The sequence below is a fragment of the Cryptomeria japonica genome, chromosome 5, assembly GCF_030272615.1.
Source record: "Cryptomeria japonica chromosome 5, Sugi_1.0, whole genome shotgun sequence".
Taxonomy (NCBI): domain Eukaryota; kingdom Viridiplantae; phylum Streptophyta; class Pinopsida; order Cupressales; family Cupressaceae; genus Cryptomeria; species Cryptomeria japonica.
This window is the reverse complement of record NC_081409.1, coordinates 108,858,054-108,873,266: the sequence shown is the minus strand read 5'-3', so window position 1 is coordinate 108,873,266 and position 15,213 is coordinate 108,858,054. Positions and strand designations below refer to the sequence as shown.

Below are 15,213 nucleotides of genomic sequence, written 5' to 3'. Positions count from 1 at the left end.
CTTCAAGTGCTCCCTAGTTGGAGCGAAATCTGCCTCCATTGCCCATAGTTGGGAGCGTTAGTGGAAGTGAATTTCACTTCCACTGCCCTGAGATAGGAGTGAAATTTCTTCTTAGGCTTTCCATGAGGTGATTTTGGCATGTTTTCATAAATGAATGGTTGAAAGACCTAAGGTTTGAGTCGATGAAGCAAAGAAAAGTGAGTGAGAAAGAGTTAAATTACAAGTTTGAGGGTCACTTCAAGTGCTCCTCTTTTGGAGCGAATTTCACTTCAAGTGCTCCTTATTGAGAGCGAATTTCACTTCAAGTGCTCTTTGTTGGGAGCGAATTTATGTTCTTTTGCCTAAGGTTAGAAGCGAAATTGTTTATGAAGCCTTGTCTGAGGTTGAATTGACTCCTCCACATGCATAAATAGCAAATGAAATAGTGAGAAGCGAATTTGAAGTCATTGCTATTGCCTTCTCTTAGGAGTGAAATATACTTCTATTGTTCCACCTTGGGAGTGAATTCCTCCTTTTGACCATTGCAAGGGTAATTCAAAATACATTTGGCGCCAAAAGAACATAATTTAAAATTCCAAAGGAAAATATTTTAATAAAGCTAAGTCGACCTTCTTTAGGAAAGAGAAATCAAAATTTAATTACCAAGTCGGCCTTACCGTTGAAAGAACATATCCCTTCATTGAGCGCATATTTAAGAAGGATCAAATCATTCATTCAATCATCAATTCAAAACAAATTCCTCTCTCTCTAGTAGCGAATTTCACAAGCAGTCAGCGGATCTCATAAAGATTGGTGAATTCAATCAGCATCCAGGGCGAATTTAAGCATTGAGTTTGCAGCTTTAGTAGCGAACTTCATCCTTCAACACTAAAATCCATCAAAGAATGAAAGCGAATTCAATCATGAAGGTGCAGATCCCATGATTTAGAGGACGAATTTCATCATTAAGCAGCAAAATTCATCTTAAGTGTAGCAAATTCATCCTAAACAAGGTGAAATTGCCCAACAACAGCGAACACCTTGATATTATCAGTCACCTCTTTGATCAGATTTAAGGTTAAACATCAAAAATCAGAGGTAAGTATTGTATTTTGATTGATAGGAGGCTAAATGCAGGTCCGATTAGAAACAAATAGTGACAAATTTATTTGTAGAAATCAGTCTTATTGAGCATTTAATTTCAGATTCATTAGAATTAAAGATTGATTTGAATCAATATTGTGTTGTCATTCCTAACATTTAACAGGTTTAAAATTAACATTCCACACAATCTTCACCATATATCCCTAACTTATACATATCTTATAGGTGAAGAATGGCGGCATCTAAGCCTAGTGGAGCTATATATCGTCAAGCACTCGTCAAAGAAGATTCAAGGAGTGGTGCGTTGGAAACCAAGATCACATCTCATTGGAGCAGTATAGGAAACACCAATCTTCGGAAATTCGATATCAAGAAGTTCCGGAGCTGGTTGTATACAAATGAACCTACTGCTACAGCGAAGAAGATGATGGATAGTGAGATTGTAAATGCAGCTAGCTTCCCTCCTGCGGTGCAATGCTATGAGTTGATTGTTGAACGTGCCCGACACTATGATTCCCGTTCAAGAAGAATAGTGGCGAAGGATGGAAGAGTACTTGCTTAGCTTTCAGAGACAGCCATTAGTGAAGCATTTCATCTACCTGAGCCTAAAGACATGATCTACATGAGTGTAGACGGACCTAAGTCAGCCTATGATGATGATCCAGAAGCTTGTTTAAGGATCATCGACAAGTTTTGGTTATCAAAGAGTAGAGGTGGCAAGAGAAAAATGCCCGGCAGATTACATAGAGTGGACTTCAAGGACGAATTTAGAGAATTCATCACTCTACTTCATCATGTGGTGGGTGCACCTAAGGCTTTATACTTCGAGGAATGGATGTTTTTCTTCATAGAGACAGTCACTCATGGTAAAAAATGCAATCAATTGGGCGAGACTCATTAGCAACAGTATCGATGTGCAGCTGAGAAGACTAATGCGCACTAGGACATTCTACGTGATTTCCTATTTTATATACTCTCTTGCAAGGAATTACGAGTATGCTGGACTGGTGTATACAGGGGTAGTCGGAAGAGGACCTAGAGAAATAGAAGTGTATGAGTTTTATACACAGCTTCATCATCCAAATAAGCACCACTATAGGAGAGTGAATGATGCATTCACTATGCACATCACGAGGTCGCTTCAAAGTGGAATTCATCAAAGACTCTCTCCAGGAGCACAAGCATTGGTTCAACAATATGGTGCATGGTTCATTCAATTACCAAAGTTCACCTATATTAGAGTTCAAGGATGCCCTTCTCCTCCCTACATGTTGCCACACTTTCCGACAGACAGAATAGTGCTACTTGAGGTGGTAAGACAGTTAGCAACATATGTCAAGGCATATAGGCACAAACATGGAACCAGTATCTCTTTTCCTATTTCACTTGGAGACTCTATTTAAGTGTGTCCTTCCCTTCAAGCAGTTGAGAACGCCGAAGAGGAGTTCTCTCTCTATTCACTCAAGCCATTCACTCCTAGAGATTACTTTGATCCATATGACAAAGTAAGAGGAATTGTGGGAAAGAAGTATAAACACAAATGGCAGTTAGAAGACTATTGGATGAATGTTCAAGATGATGTAGTAGTGAAGACAAAGATGTATTCCAGACTACCTCTTGATTTCATTTGGAAGTGCACGATATTTAGTGTTGCTGATCAAGCATAGGATAGCGGCAAATATCTCCAATCCGCCTATGCCAAAGGAAGCAAGGAGATCAAGATCAGTTGGGTTGATATGGAGGTCGTAGATTTGAAGGAGTTGATCAAACAAGTCTTGGAATACACTGGCATATGGATAGACATCCAACATCGAAAATTGAAAGAGCAAAATATAACAATGATGTTCAACTCATAAGCAAGGATAGAGTCGATAGGCAATGAAGATGATGTAAGTGCAAGCGGAAGTGCTTCCCAATCAACTCACTCAAGAGGTTCGAAGAGAAAAGATAATCATGGAGAAAAGGAGTCATCAAAGAAGAAGCATAAATCAAATTCCGATCATCCTTCTAGTACTTCCTCCAGGTGTGAAGAAGAGTTGAATCAAAATGAAAGACATGAAGAACAAAGGATAGATAAAGAATTGAATCAAGGAGTAGATGAATCAATGGAATCTACAGTTCAGAATGATAAAGGCAAAGAAAAGTTATCACAAGAACAAAAGGATCTCACTCCTCACATTCAAGAGAATGATGAAGATGAAGAAGAAGACAATGACAAGACCACTTCCCCACCTAGAGATGAGCAATTGCTTGAAGAAACGCAAGTAGAAGAGGAAAGATCATCTATCCCTACATTGCTTAGAGAGCGGCTCACCAAGGAAGTGATAGCAGTTGACGAAGAACCAATATATGACTTAGATAGCCTCCTAAGTCGGACCCAAGGGACCACCGAAAAGAAGAAAGCTACAAAGATGTCTAAGGTGATAAGAGATGATTCAGGTTCTCGGAAGACACAAATAGCTACCCCGATGGTTGACAAGTATGAAGATGAAATCACAACGGATGAATATGATATGGAGACTATTGATTTGGGTCCACTCACCTCCGAGCAAGCCATAGGTGATGCGAGTGATTCATTAAAGATAGTTAATGATATGCTTAGAATGGAAGTAGAGAAGAATAAAAGGTTGGAAAAGGAGATAAGTGTGTGAAGAAACTACTTCCAACTGTTCAAAGAACCATTGAGGCAACATGATCCAGCAGTTACACCACCACCTTTGCTTCCTTCGGAATCAATTGATCATATGGAGAAGATGAGGAATTCAGCACAACTGATGGACACATGGATAGAAGACTCTTATACAAAAGTTAGCAAGTTTATGAGGGATATGATGAAGACACTTGATACAATAATAAAAGTCATTGGAAGGACTCATGTCCTCACAGAAGCTTTTGAAGCATTTGCTCATACCAAAGATGTTACCATCCCAATTTTGCAAGTAATAAGGAGAACACCTAGGGAAGTCTTAACAAGAGAGAAAATAAGAAGAGAAGGATCTATGCCTAGCTTTCTACATTGGAGTAGTCTACTTTGCACAAAGAAGATGATTTTTGAAGATATTGGTAATGGATGCAGTCAAGTTCAACACGATATGCATCTTATTCATGACAAGATAGTGGAAGTAGCATAAATCGTCTTGGAGAAGAAGATCGATCCTAAAATGATTATAGAAGCCAAAGAATTGGAGGAAATAATAAAAGTTATCTTTCATGGAACTGATGGAATGATCACCAAAAAGAAGTTGGATGATATGCTCGCACTCATAATGCTAGCAAGCAAAACAAAAGATCTTGAACCTGAATGGGAGAATGCTATAGTCAGAGCCTTTGCGGAAGTCATGCACATGGAAGAACAGACGAAGACTCTACCAGAAGTTCCAATGACTGAGATAGAGGGCATGACGACCAAATTCATTGAATATGCCAAAAGGGAAAAGAAGAAAGGGAACAAGATTCAAGAAGACAGTTTGTTATGATCCTATGTGGCAGATTATTTTCCTATTGGACGAAGCTTCCTCGATTTGTGTGCTAGCTCATATCATTTTCTCATTGGTTGATTTCATGATGATGTTTATCTTGATAGGGTTTTGTTTATATCAAACCCTAATTAGGGTTTAGGTGGCAAAATCTTCGCCCTTGATCTTCATTTGATCTTGGCCCTTCATTGTCTTTGGGAGTGCTATATAAACTCCACTCATTTCATTTGTAATCATTACATATTAGACAAGAAGAGACATTAGACAATAGACATTACCTATAAGAGATAGAATTTAAGAGAGGATAAGATACTTTTGGGTATTTCATTATGTCTTCGTATGTGCATAAAAAACACATCAACGGGTGTGTTGGTTGAAAATTTTGTACACTTGGAGAAATATACAAAATTGTGGTTTCAACCACAGCACACGAGTAAAAACTCTCCTAATTAAGGGAAGGCTCCCCCTATCTAACTAAAACTGAAATAAAAACAGGATGGTACAGCAATCTTCCTTCTTTTTTCAGGAAAGACAATGTCCTTTTCTCTTCACAGAAAAGGATAGCGATTGAATATGAACAACAATAACTACTTTCAAGTGAAATGAGAGAAAGGAAATGAAGTTTCTTGAAAGCACAAAGACTTATGTCACTTCCTTCGGGACGGGACAGCAATATCAAGCTCAAAGACTTGACTATTGGAAGTCCTATCTACCCTTTGCTATACTAAATTTTACAACGAATAAAAGATAACAACTCAAAGACTGGAATAATCTATTCTTTCAACAAAAAGACAAGAACTAATGCAAGCTCAAAGACTTGCTGCTATTTCTTATCAAACAGTAATTTTTTCTCAAGAATAGAGGCAAGCTCAAAGACTTGCTGCTCCTTCAAGAGAGTTTCCTATTTTAATTAATCTTCTCTACTTGCAGCTCAAAAACTTCAAATCAGATTGGACTAAGCTCCTTTAGAAATACTTTGCATAGAAGAAATAAAAAGATTCAAACTCAAACATGTAGCTCAAAGACTCAAAACTTGAGTAATCCTTCTTTATTATTCTTCAAAACCTCCAATTCACATACATAAGCTCAAAGACTTCTTGCTGTAAATTTCTGGCAGAGTTTTTGCTTGCTTTCCCAAAAGATAAAAATTATAGAAGGGGAGCCTTGAGAAAAAGGTGGGAGGATCCTAACTAACTTGAGAGATTCTCTCAACCACCAAGACTCATTCAATAACTAACTGGGACTTCATTAACTAACTAAGAGTTACTCCAACTAACTAAGACTTATTCCAACTACAGTCCTAATCGGACACAACTTGTAGTTGCCTTACATGTAATTATAAAAGTGCAAGTAATGTGTAACTTGCATTTTACAAAAAATACTTTTACATGTAACTTGTCAAAACTAAAGTACAACTAAAGATTACAAAAGAGGGAAAATTCAACTAAGTGTTGAAAAACACTTAAGTTGCATTTTGTGAAGACACAAATCCTTGAAATTTCTAGATGCTCGCTTGTAGTTCATCGGGATTCGGTTCATGGGTGTTCTTGGCAACAACCATAGTCTTCACAATAGTGTCGTGACAGCGAAGGAGCGCAGAATTGTTTTTATCCAGGATAGACTGGATTTCATGCAGAAAGGCTTGGTGTTTCACCAATGCTAGAATCGAAGCTGCCAAGAATTGTTCGCTCCTCCATTCATTATAAATCCTCATCTGTAAATCAGCAAGAACTTCTGGAATCAGCTCTCCATCCTGACTTACTATGTTGCAAGAGGCCCTTTCACAATGTGAGACAATATCTCAATAAACTTCACCCCGGAATCTCCTTACATCACCGATCTCCTCAATGAGGGATTTAAGAACAAGGGTCTTGTTTTCCAGGAGTTCTTCAAATTCCAAGTACATGACCCTGGAAGAGATGATGGCATGCTCCTGCAAAATACTCAACTGTTGTTGGGGCATGGTACGCCAGATTGTCAAACTTTTCTCAACACTTTCCAGATTCTTTTTGAAAGTGTTAGAAGTCTGATCCAGTTTCTCCTCAATGGTCTCTAGTTTAGACATTATTTGAAAAATGTCTTTTATTAATTGTACACATTGATCATGAAGTTGATCAACCCAGGAATCCAGTGCTTGTACCTTTTGAGCAGCCCTTTCCACTCCACGAATCGATTCTTGGGAACCAGAAGAACCTATGGAGTTACTCCCTTTAGCAGCAGGTTTTGTGATTTATGAATGGCTGCCATAAGCTGTCGGTTTTCCTCTTCTAGCTTGTCTTTCTTTGCTAGAAGATCATCACACCTTTGCACCAATGAAGCAACAGAAAACTGAGCATCATGTTTAATGACCTCATGCGTTTGTTTGCCCAACTCTATCCTCGTAACCTTATAATCAGCGGCTGACATTTCATCAAGTGGCTTATCTGCAATAGGTTCCACAATTTCAGCTACTTTCATCTTGTTACTGTCAACAGTTGCTCTGGAGATAGTCTTAGCCTTCTTAGCAACTTTAGATCTGGACTGTTTCAGTTGTTGATAGTCAAAGGCATCAAGTGAGATCTCTTGCTTCTTCCTTTTCGGGGTGAAAGAACTAAGCCATGGAGGCAAAGTCATCAACTCTCTTCCAATAGCAGCCGTAGGCAAAGGAGAAGCAGTTTCTGTTTGAATTTGCATGGTCATCCTGGGAGGAATATCTGTTTGGACAGTGACCACGGTTTGCTCAGTTACCAATGGGCATGAAGATTGCCTCATGAATTCTTCAAAACCAGAAGTGGAAGTATCAATTTCTGATAACTGGATGCAAGTAGGAATATCTTTAGGAACTTTCAACACACTTTCTTGTTGATGATCACGAGATGGCTCGTATGCTGAAATGGGAATTGCATTCTGAGGAGACTCATCCACAAGCAAATCAGGAAGAGAAAGAGGCATCTCAATGGAAACTGCAGGAATGGCTTCATCAGGCAAGTCTGAAACTGGAGACTTAGGAGCATCATCAGATTGCTGCACCTCTTCTGGATTATCCAAATTGATCACCTGAACATGGAATCGTGATTTTTCCTTCCCACGAATAGTCGTCTCCTCAGGAGGAAGCACTACTGCACGACTGACTCGTAACTTGATCCTTGTGCCCGAAGATGAAGCACCCTCCTTGTTGTCAATCTAAATCTCAAATTTCCGTCCAAGAGGCCCCATAGAATCATCTTCTTTACCAGCCTTGATTTTGATAAGTCTAACAGCATTACTTTTCAGCCATGCGTTAGTGTTGGCCAAGATAGGCTGAAATCTGTCAAGGATGGAGATGCACTCTTTGTGCGACCATTGGATCAAAGGAAGTGGAGCTTCCTCAACCCTCCGTGAAGTGTATTCAGGATCAAGTATATGCCCGTCATCAATCATCCCTTGTGGGATATCCGCCAAGTTCAAATCAATAATTTGCTCAACAGTGAGCCTGCAGTAATCCATCTTGAGGACTTCGGCTTCTGTGCGGAGATCTACCCAAATGTCTTCAATGCGATGAACATGCACAAAGGATTTCTTGATTTTCTCCTTCATACCTTTGTAATCAAAATCAGCTCTAGGTTTAAACCTTTTGAGCTTGATTTCCTGCAATTCAGCCTCCATGGCCTTAGCCTTCACAGATGTGACAAGGGAGTATCGGCCAATTTTCAATGGGTTTGTGGTAGAGATCCCCATTCCAACCTTGTGTCTAGCAGACTGAAAAGTGTGAACAGTCATAATCTGTCTTCCCAACTCCATAAGAATTATCTTATCGGTTGGGTATCTCGGAAACATGTATGGCTGACCATCATAGCATCCTATCCTCATATAGGTGAAGGTGGGAAATTGTAGAAACAAACACCCATACTTAGACACCTTGACCCATGCCTCATCTGATACTCTCTTGTTCCTGAGATTTCTGTCAAACTAACACATGAAATATCCGAAGAATGCATCTTGGACCCTTCTAAAATGCAGTCTGTTGGGTTTCAACGACAACTGGTCATAATATTCCCAAACTGGTATAAGTGAGCAATCACCCTTGGTAGAAAGACCTAGAAAGTGTCTAAGTGATGCTGCTAAATATACCAAATAGGAATTCATGAAGAAGGTCATGGTGATAGGAACTGCTGCAAGTTGTTCATACAAGGCATCGCTGATGACTTCCCCCCATGAAATGTGATGTGACTGCTGTATGAACATAATGAACTAATACATCCATGGCTCAAAGACATTGGAATGCTCAAGGCCCATCATCCTGCTGAGAAGAGTGATGGTGTCTCCTATCTCCCATTTGAAATCACAACGATACAACTTTGCCCACCTTGAGAAGGAAGGACGTGGCTCTTGGATCCACCTATTGATGTGCCGCTTGCAATCTTTTTCCCTCTTCATGTAATATTCCGCTGCACTTTCTTTGCTGATTTCCATATAAACAGGTGCAAGAGGTATTCTAAAGACCTTCTCAACTGTGTCCGCATCGAGACGAATTATAACTTCACCATCATCATTTTTGATGACTCTTGATTCCTTGTCAAAATGATGGGCGCATGCAAGAACAAACTCAGGTTCTAGGGCAGCCACTGGGAAGGAAGATGCATGATGGATATGGTTGTCCAACAGCCGCTGCAAGTTATTATCCTGTGGATCTTCTACTCTATTGACGAATTTTGCCATATCACTGTGCCCTGTCTCCGTGTCTCTAATACGATCCAAAGGAGAAGAAACCTGGGAAGGTGCAACCTCATTCTGATATTTGTCATATTTGTATTTCATTTTCTTTGGAGTTGGAGATGCCTGCAAATCTGACATTGAATGTGAACCTGGAATGCTGTGGTGAAGACTTAAGAGAGTTAAGGCAACATCATAGTCAGCTGCAAATATCATTCTTCCTTCTCCAAATGGGTACAAGTTTGATTCTTGAATTTCACGATTTTGTGAGAGGAAGAGGGGAAATATGTAGAAATGGGAAAATCTTGACTTTGACCAATTTCGGATCTTGGGAGAATTTTCGCAAGTATACAAGTTGGAAAGGACATACATGCAATCGGGGTTTTAAAACCCGAATACAAGTACACTTGTAAATTCGAAAATGGAGAAATGGACGAAAAAATGAGATTTTGACTTGCGGGAAATGATGGAAACGGAAAGTACGGATATGGAGAACATGAATGGATAGAAATGGGAAAATCCGGGAAAGTCATTTTCATGAAAATGGGAAGAACTATTCAACATGTAATCCAGTTTTCAAAACCCGAATTTGCAAGGGAGGGGTATTTCACATTTTTTAATTTGAAATTTTAACAAAAAATGGTTAAATTCCTTAACCATTGGGGAAGAACAAGAATTTTCAGCGAACTTGTAATCAAGATTAAAAATCCCGAATACAAGTAAGGAGGGAATTTTTGGGAAGAACAATGCAATTCAAAAATTGCATACCAAGGGGAAAAATCCTCTCACAAAAACCGATTTTTGGGGGGAAGAACAACACATATTTACAAAAATGCAACTAAGAAAGAAAACTAAGAAAGCAAGAAAATAATAAAATAAAGGAGAGAAAGGAAACAAGCCATACCTTTCTTGAAAATGCAAATGCTTCTCCAAAAATGTAACCAATTTTTGGAGAAAAGAAGGAAGACCGAAAATAGAAGCAATCCGCAATGCCAAAACCCTTAACACGTTTTTGCAAAAAATCCCCAAACTGATAAATGTAGCAGCAATCCCAAATTTGCAAGATCAAAGTGCCAATGAGAGAGCACACCCAAGAGGATTAGAACAAAACACCTAAGGAGGAAGTAGAAGAAATGATGACAAGTGTTTGCAAAGCGTAGCCAAAGGAGTCACGTGGAAAAAGCGCGGCCATCATTTGCACACCAAATGGCATCATTTAATAGCTCAACAATCCTCCTAAACTCCACGCCTAGATGAGAAAGGGCAAAACGATTTAGGAGAGTGGATTTTGTTGAAGATTTAATCCCTCAAAAAGTGGCATTTATGAAAAACGTGGTTGCTGATTTAGGGCGAAAAAACAGTCAATGCAACCTCCATTTGGCGTGAAAGATGTCCATGAATGCATGAAAATAGGGTAGAAGCAAAAACGCCTTTCCTCCCTAGAAAATCTCCACAAAAAATTGCTTTGAATTCTTCAAAAACCATTTTTTTTTTGCATTTCGAGTTTCTTGGAATGAAAGACAAGTTCGATTTTGCAAAAGGGAATTCAAATCGGGTTTTTGGGAGAGAATGACAAGTTTTATTTTCCACTTTTTCACTTACTAGCCAAAATCGGGTTTTTTGGAGCAAATGACAAGTTTAAAATTGTCAAAAAAGCACTTGCAAGGCAAAATCGGGTTTTTTGGAGAGGAATACAACTTTTAATTACTTGTATAAGGGAAATAAAATCCCTACAACAAGTAAGAAATACTTGCACATATGTAACGGGGATTTAAAATCCCTATTACATGCAAAAACCATTAAAGTAGGGGTTTTTTGACCAAACTACAAGTTTACTTGTAATTGGGCGAAAAAATCCCTATTTTAACTAAACAAGACCAAAAAACAATAAAAAAGACAAAAACAAGAAAGGGAAATTTAAAACAAATTACAAGTAACAACTTTTAATAAAGATGCACATGTAATAAGCTAAAAATTCCCCTACAACAACCAAAACAATGAATATCATTAAAACTTGCAGTTTGAAGAAAATTTTCCACCTGCAGTCGGGGTTTTAAAACCCGAAATTGAAAGAAAGACATAGCAAACGAACCCAGAATTTGACGAAATTCGAAACGTAGTTCGAGGATAGACTGAGGATTAAGCCAGTCCAAGGATTAGTCAAAATTATGCCTCGAGAAGCGTGCTATAGAGTAAAAAATTTTCATTTTTTCACAAAAATTTCATGTGGTGGTCCTTCATTTTTGGAAACAAAAATGAGGACAACAGGATGGGACGACGTCCTTTTCTCTTTTTTCAAAAAAGAAGATATTGTTTCCTCTTCCTAGGAAAGAAATAGCAGTTTTGAAAATATATTTGGCAGCTTAAAGAAATAACAAGAATGCTTAAAACAAAAGGGAAATTTTCGTGAAAGCACAAAGTCCTTCATCACTTCCCCCGGTATGAGAAAACAACAACTAAGCACAAAGTCTTGAGTTCCCACTATCCTATCTACCTTTTTCAGAATGATAAAACAAGAACAATATACAACATATGGCAGCACAAAGTCTACGAGTATGATGCAGCTTCGAACCACTTCAAATGAGAACAACCACAAGCACAAATTCTTGCAACTCTTCTCAACTTTTAACACTTAACTACACTAATTCAACCCTCAATATTTGTAACACAAAGTCTGCAAGAAATCAAATTGAAGCTCTTTTCAATAACCTTACTATAATGATCTCAAGCATATATAAAGCACTATGCCACTGTGACACAAGAACACGATGGATATAAAGTATGATTTCAACACAAAGTCTGAAACTCACAACCTGTTTGATATTACTTGATAAAAACAATTTGACTAAGTAAAAAGCTCAAAGTCTCTATGTTTGCAAATTTCTGCAAAGTTTTCTTGCTTGCTAAAAAGATGAAAATTACAAAGAGCACCCTCATGTATATATAGGTGAGGGACTAAGAGCAAAAAGTGGAAGAAGTCTAACTAACTGAGACTTTTTCCACAAGAAACTATAATTAACTGACTTATTCAAATTACAGTCCTATTGCTAACCAACATGTAATTTGTTTACATGCGATTACAAGTTACAAGAATGCAAGTAAAGTGACTACTTGCAATTACAACCTTTCACTTTACATGTCATTTGTCAAAACTAAATTACAAATGCATAATTGAAATTATTCTAAGTGTCTGAGACACGACTCCATTTACATCATCCTCTATCTAAGAGGTCTTCATGCTGCTACAAGATGTTGGCACTTGAAGTACTCAAGATTAGTGAAGGTATTTGTCCAAGAACATCAACTTGCATCATTGACCATGAATGGTAATGACGGTGACTTCATGAAGGTCAACCACTAAACTTAGAGCTAATTAACATTCTTTGTTGGTCACTGCTTTTTACCACATAGCTGCTATAATGCATTGTAACAACAATGCATTCCTCTGCTGCATTACTCCTCCATTTGTCAAGCTCTCTCTTATCATGGTTCGTGATATTTTGATCCTTTTTGTGCATATGACAGCGTACTCTTTTCATCAACATATGAAAGCACTGGCTTTTGCTTATTGTTTGTTCATTCATTGAAACCCCTTGCAATCGAGTCTTAGAAACCCAATTGCAAGTATTGATCTTTCAAAGGGAAAATGTGGAAATGAAAGTATGTGGAGACAAGGCGAATTTTGGATCTTGGGAGGTGGAATGCGAGTGCAAGTGGATTGCAGCGAACTTGAAAGGGTGGAAATGACCAATGCAATGTAGGGGAAAAACCTTGACACTTGCACTTGTAATCGGGTCTTGGAAACCCGATTGCAAGTGTACAAGCTTGCTTGTTTGCGACGTGCAAAATGGGGAAGAGATGCTAAATCTTAGACTTGCAATCGGATCTTGGAGACCCGAATGCAAGTAAGCATGCTTGTATGATAGTCATTAGCTTGCAATCAAGTCTTGGAACCCCGATTGCAAGTGGATACACTTGCAATTTGAAGATAAAGGGTTACATGCTTGCAAAGACAATAGAAAGACTTGCAATCGGGTCCTGGAAACCCAATTGCAAGTAACCACAACTTGCAATAGAAAAATAAGCACCTTCATACTTGCAATCAGGTCTCGGAACCCCCATTGCAAGTTGCAAAAGACTTACTTGCAAATCGGGTCTTGGAACCCCCATTGCAAGTTGCAAAAGACATACTTGCAAATCGAGTCTAGGAAGCCCCATTGCAAGTTGCAAGAGACTTACCTGTAATGAAATCAAAAAGTTCCTACTTGCAGTGACATTTACTTGTAATGAAATCAAAAAGTTCCTACTTGCAGTGACATTAAAAAGTTCCTACTTGCAATGACATCAAAAAGTTCCTACTTGCAATGACTGACTTGAAACCCAAAATTGCACAGAAAGGTAGGAAATGAAAGCCAAAACTAACCAAAACTTGGACAATGATGAGAAAATCACCCACGCATGATTAGACACCAGCCAATACAAGTTTTTACCTCGTAAAACATGCCTTAGAGAAATGAAACTATGAATTTTAAAAATTCATAGGGGTTGTCAATTTTTTAAAAATTCAAAAATTGAGACAACATGCGTGCTTACAATCGTAGGCTGAAGGAGTTGCTAAACAAGATGGATAACCAGCCAGTCCATGGGTTGAAGAAGAGGTGATTCACGGAGGGATTGATCCCTTCACTATGCAAGAAGATGAAAGTAGTGCCTCCGTCCTCGTACGCCGATGCTTACAATTGGGCGATGGACATCGAGAATGAAAACAAAACATCCTCCTGAAGGAAGAGGAAGACCGATGATGAGAGCACCGAAGGTAGCAGTGATGAAGAATCCAAAACCGTATAGGCCCTTCAACAGGATATGTTGAGAATGATGAAAGAATTGAAGGCCAAGAGAGGAACCAATAAACAAAGTAATGAACTATGGTGTACTGAGTGTAAAATAGAGGGGCACATGAAAGGTAATTGTCCTAAAAAGATGTTTTGTGAGATTTGCCAAGTGATGGGTCATTCAATAAAGGAGTGTCCATATAATTTGAAGACTAGAAGTACGCAAGTACTCTTCACACACGGAGAGTCTAGCCCATCGAAACCACAAAATGTATCACCTGGCGGCAATGGAAGTCAACTAGGGTGAAACCAAATATAATACGACTCCAGGGGACGCCCTATCATACAGTGCCGACAATGTAGTGAATGGGGACACTTTGCAAGAGACTGCCAAAATAAGAAAGACAACATACAACTATTGTACAAATGGTGTGGACACGAGAATCAGGAAGACACTGACTGCCCGAAGCGAAAGGGTATTAATATGCTAGATGTAGAGGAACAAGACGAGGCAATCCTGGCAATCACGAGAGCACAAATGAAGAAGGCAATGTACTCAAATGCTTGTACGGAGAAGAAACAGCTCTGAGAAGACAAAGCTGAAGTAGAACAAGTGTTGGCGAAGGAACGAGTAACCTCCAATGGAACTGCAGGTACGTCATTGCGGGAGTCAGAGAAGAACATAATCTACCAGGTGCTATAGACAACCATACCCATCAAGGTGGCAGACCTTCTTCAAACTACGCCACAATTGAGAATGGCAACTGCCAACACAGTCAGTGACGACATAGTCATACATAAACAATCTAAGCCACAAGAGGAGGAACTGACGGGAAAACGACCATCTGAAGGGAATGAGGCTAGTGATCCAATGTTGCTAACGATGAGCATCGGGAGGAAGTCGGCAGTCGTCGAGATGGAAATAATGGGGAAGTTGACAAACACCATTGTCGATAGAAGCTTGGGAGTAAACGTATTGCCAGAAGAAACTTGGAAATGTTTAGGGAAGTCGACGCTCTAGCCACCAACCTTCCACTTGGTAGGTGCCGACTAGCACAGCATCCAACCGTTGGGAACATTGATAACACAAAAAGTAATGATTGGGACAGCAAAAGCGTGTAATAATATTTTCTTCTAAAAAATTAATAACA

At 38.9% G+C, this 15,213-nt stretch overlaps 1 protein-coding gene across 1 annotated transcript in view; it reads right to left on the bottom strand.

Moving 5' to 3' along the window:
- The window catches only part of LOC131067191 (pyridoxal reductase, chloroplastic), a 207,096-nt gene that overhangs the window by 107,086 nt on the left and 84,797 nt on the right, over window positions 1-15,213 (bottom strand). The gene's annotated exons all lie outside the window — the stretch shown is intronic.